Here is a 5,245-nt window from a genome sequence, read left to right as displayed (position 1 = left end):
ATGTTCTCATTGTAATCTCCTCTTCCTGCAACACAACTGTAACCAGACTCATAGCCAAAGGGGTGAGAGTTCATAGTAGTAATAAAAACAAAAACTAATAAAAATAAGCAAATAAATCCTAAAGCTAACAAAAACTAACAAGAAAGCAAAAGCAAATATTTACAATAACCAATAATAAGGCACACGTTTGCAATTCCTCGGCAATGGTGCCATTTTGATGAAGGGATTTTTGCGTGGTTTAGAATTTCACAAATAAATTCTTGTTGAAAGTATAGCTTCTAAACCAACAGAGACTCCTTTCGTGCAAAAGTTTTAGTTGTCACAAGTAACAAACCTCTGATAAAATTGATAACCAAAGTATTTAAACCTCGGGTCATCTCTCAAAGGAATTGCAGGGAAGTGTGCTTATAATTGGTTATGAAAAAGTATATTTTTGGGGTTTTTAATATAAGAAGCAAGAATAGTAAATGGTAATGAAAATTAAATGACTAGAAAAGCTCTTGGCAAGGAGAAGATTAATTGGAAGTTCTGTCCTTGTTGGATTTTCCAAGATTAATAGTAATAGGTTGTTGTTTCTACTTAGTTGACCCCCAACGAATGAAGGGAAGTCAAATAAGTTGAGAGCCAACTTCTATTCACAAGTCCTAATCCTCTCCCTTGGAAAGGATTAGCGTTAGTGACTAGAGAGCCAGCCAACAATAAACCCAATTACAATTTAACTCTTGAGTCTTTCAACTCAAGGGTCTCCAAATAATAATCAACTTCAAAGCCAAGTTGGAGCCCACTCCATTTACATGGAAATTGAACTTAATTCAAAATAGTTCAGCAAATAAAGAAACTAAATAGAAAAATACTCTTTGTATTAATAAATTGACAAGATAAGAAGGTAAACTAAAGTAATAGAATAATTAAAAGTAGAAGAGAAACTAAAGTAAAGAAACATTGAACTTGGAATTGGGAAGCAATAAACCTAAAATAAAGAGAAATCCTAAATCATAAAACCTAGAAAGATGAGAGAGCCTCTCTCTCTCTAGAAAACTATATCTAAAACCTAAAATTATGTGAATGAAAGTTGTGTCAATGATTTTCCACTTTACAGCCTCTAATCTATGTTTTCTGGAAGAAAAACTGGGTTAAAAATAGCCCAGAAATGCCCCCCAACGATTTCTGCAGTTGCAGAACATCACGCATGTCGCGCGTACGTCCAGGTGCGTGTGCGCGCCGATGGACTTTTTGCCAATGTGTGCGTGCACATGCGCATTGCCTAGATGAATGACCACTATGACAAATTGTATATCATTGCGAAGCCCCGAATGTTAGCTTTCCAACGCAACTAGAACCGCCTCATTTGGATCTCTATAGCTCAAGTTATGGTCGATTGAATGCAAATAGGTCAGGGCTGACAGTTTTGCAGTTCCTTCAGCTTCTTGTATTCCTTCCACTTTTACATGCTTCTTTTCCATCCTCTCAGCTATTTCTGTCCTGTAATCTCTGAAAACACTTAACACACATATCAAGGCATCGAATGGTAATAAGAGAGGATTGAAATTAGCAAAATTTAGACCAAAGAAACATGTTTTAAATTATAGCACAAAATCAAGAAAGAAAATATAAAACATGCAATTTCTATGAATAAGTATGAGATTAGTGAATAAAATCCACTCTATTAAGCACAAGATGTACCACTCAACGATGCCATTTTGACGAAGGGATTTTTGCGTGGTTTAAAATTTCACAAATAAATTCTCATTGAAAGTATAGCTTCTAAACCAACAAGAATCCTTTCGTACAAAAACTTGGTTGTCAAAAGTAACAAACCCCTGATAAAATTGATAACTGAAGTATTTAAACCTCGGGTCGTCTCTCAAAGGAATTACAGGGAAGTGTGCTTATAATTGGTTATAAAAAAGTATATTTTTGGGGTTTTTAAGATAAGAAGCAAGAACAGTAAATGATAATGAAAATTAAATGACTAGAAAAGCTCTTGGCAATGAGAAGATTAATTGGAAGTTCTGTCCTTATTGGATTTCCCAAGATTAATAGTAATAGGTTGTTGTCTCTATTTAGTTGACCCCCAACGAATGATGGAAAGTCAAATAAGTTGAGAGCCAACTTCTATTCACAAGCCCTAATCCTCTCCCTTGGGAAGGATTAGCGTTAGTGACTAAAGAGCCAGCCAACAATAAACCCAATTACAATTTAACTCTTGAGTCTTCCAACTTAGGGGTCTCCAAATATTAATCAACTTCAAATCCAAGTTGGAGCCTACTCCATTGACATGGTAATTAAACTTAATTCAAAATAATCAGCAAATAAAGAAATTAAATAGAAAAATACTTTTTGCATTAATAAATTAACAAGATAAGAAGGTAAACTAAAGTAATAGAATAATTAAAAGTAGAAGAGAAACTAAAGTAAAGGAACATTGAACCTAAAATTGGGAAGAAATAAACCTAAAACAAAGAGAAATCCTAAATCCTAAAACCTAGAGAGAGGAGAGAGCCTCTCACTCTTGAAAACTACATCTAAAACCTAAAATTATGTGAATGAAAGTTGTCTCTTGATTCCTCCACTCTACAACCTCTAATCTATGTTTTCTGGGCCAAGAACTGTGTCAAAAACAGCCCAGAAATCGCTAGGGGCAATTTCTGTTACGTACAGCACGTGGCTCATGCGTGCGTACGCGCCACGCGCACGTACGTGTCGCTTGTCTGCGCACTATCCACGCGTGGGTATGCTTTGCGCGTGCGCGTCCCTCAACGCCAGGTCAACTATGGCAAACTGTATATCTTTGTGAAGCCCCTGATATTAGCTTTCCAGCGCAATGGAAACTGCTTCATTTGGACCATTGTAGCTCAAGTTATGACCATTTTTGTGCAAAGAGGTCAGGATTGATAGCTTTGCAGTTCCTTTAGCTTCTTGTATTCCTTCCACTTTTGCATGTTTCCTTTCAATCTTCTAAGTCATTCCTGCCCTGTAATCTCTGAAAATACTTAATACACATATCATAGCATCGAATGGTAATAAGAGAGGATTAAATTTAGCTAAATTAAGACCAAAGAAACATGTTTTCAATCATAGCACAAAATCAGGAAGGAAAATGTAAAACATGCAATTTACATGAAAAAGTGTAAGAATAGTTGATAAAATCCACTCAATTAAGCATAAGATGTACCATGATATAGTGGTGTATCAACATTCTTGAATTTTCTCCTTCTCGAGAAATTGAATTTGCGATCAAGTTGGTGCTTGGGGCAGGACCAATCTTGATTGCCCCTTATCCGATGTCACCGTTGGAGCTGGTTGAACTTAAGGCTCTACTGGAAAAATTGATGAGTAAAAATATCATTCGTCCAAGTGTTTCTCCGTGGGGAGCACCAGTGTTATTGGTGATGAAAAAGAATGGGAGTATGCGTTTGTCCGTAGATTACTGACAATTGAACAAAGTCACTGTGAAAAATAAATAATCGTTACCAAAAATCGATGATCTAATGGACTAATTGTAGGGAGCTGATAAAACACAATTTTGTGGTTTATCTTGTGCTTAATTTGGGGGATTTTATCACCTTTTCCCACATTTATTCAATGAAATAGCATGGTTTTGCAATTCTCCCTTGATTTGTGCTTAAATGTGAAAACATGCTTTTTAGGCCTTAAAATACCAAAATTCAATTTACTTTAATTCCATTCGATGCCTTGATGTATTTGTTGAGTGATTTCAGGTTCATAGGGCAAGTATTGGATGGAAGAAGTGAGGAGAAAAGCATGCAAAGTGGGAGAATTCATGAAGAAATGAAGGAACCGTAAAGCTGTCAAGTCCGACCTCTTCGCACTCAATCGACCATAACTTGAGCTACAGAGATCCAAATGAGGCGGTTTCAGTTGCGTTGGAAAGCTAACATCCAGTGCTTCAAACTGATATAAAATTTCTCATAGTTTCCTAACGTTTAAAGATGCGCACGTGTACTATACGTGTGCGCACCGATTGGTGCACGTGATTTACTAAAAGCAACTCATGGCCAGCGATTTGTGGAGCATTTTGGGCCCAATCCAACTATTTTCTAATGCTATTTCATGTAAAATTCAAGCTTGGGCAAAGGGAGGAGCAATTGTTTGTAGCATGAGCATCATGTAGTGTATTTTCTAGAGAGAGAAGCTCCATCTTCTCTCTAGAATTAGGGTTCTTAGGTTAATCTCTCTTAGATTTAGCTTTGATTTCATGTTTTCATCTTATTTCTTTTATGAATTCTTGCTTCTACTCTTTCATTCTCATGGTTTGTAGTGTTAATTTTACTTTCTTGTCTCTTTTATGTTCATGAATGTTCTATGTTGGATTTGGTTAACATTTAATGCAATTTGATGATTGATGTTTCCTTTATTGATGATTTAATTGTGAATTTACTTTCTTTGATATTGGTAGTTGGTAGATTCATTACTCTTGCACATTTATTATTCTTTCCTTGTACACCCACCAAGTGTTTGACAAATGCTTGGTTGGGCTTTAGAGTAGACTTTGAGCATTCTTGGCTTGGAAAGAGTAATTAGGCAATCTTGAGTCATGAATACCCAACTAATGTTGGTGATCTAGAGTTGTTAGTTAATATGATTTCCATTAACTCTAATCTTTTGCTAATTCTATTAGTAAGTTGATTAGTACATTTGGATTGAGGTTAACTAGTCTTGTTTGACTTTCTCTCATGGAAGATAACTTATACCTTCTTCCAATGTTGGGGATGACAAAATGACATAAATTCTTGTTTATTATTGTGATATGATTGATTAGTCTTGTTTGACTTTCTCCTTATTTATTGGAGTTGACTAGATAAGATGAATTAATCATTGTATGACTAGGATAAAAAGCCTATGATCTCAAACCTTCCCATGAATGTCTCTCTTTATTGCTTGCTTTCTTTAAATACTTGCTTGATTTACATTTCTTGTCATTTATTTTGTTGCAAAATTACAAAACCAAACCCCCATGTTCCTTCATAGCCAATAAGCATACACTTCATTGCAATTCTCGTGAGACGACCCGGAGTCTAAATACTCTAGTTAATTCTTATTTGGGGTTTGTACATGTGACAAAACCATAAATTTAATTTGATGCGAGAGTTGTTTGTTGGTTTGGAGCTATACTTACAACGAAGTAATTCCTTTCTTTAAGAAGAAAAATCTAGACCGACAACAATTTTTGTGTCAAATTAATAGTGCCGTTGCCGGGGATTGCAATGGTGCTATGTTATTG

The sequence above is a fragment of the Arachis duranensis genome, chromosome 2 (assembly GCF_000817695.3).
Source record: "Arachis duranensis cultivar V14167 chromosome 2, aradu.V14167.gnm2.J7QH, whole genome shotgun sequence".
In the NCBI taxonomy this organism is placed as follows: domain Eukaryota; kingdom Viridiplantae; phylum Streptophyta; class Magnoliopsida; order Fabales; family Fabaceae; genus Arachis; species Arachis duranensis.
This window is presented reverse-complemented; position numbering follows the sequence as displayed.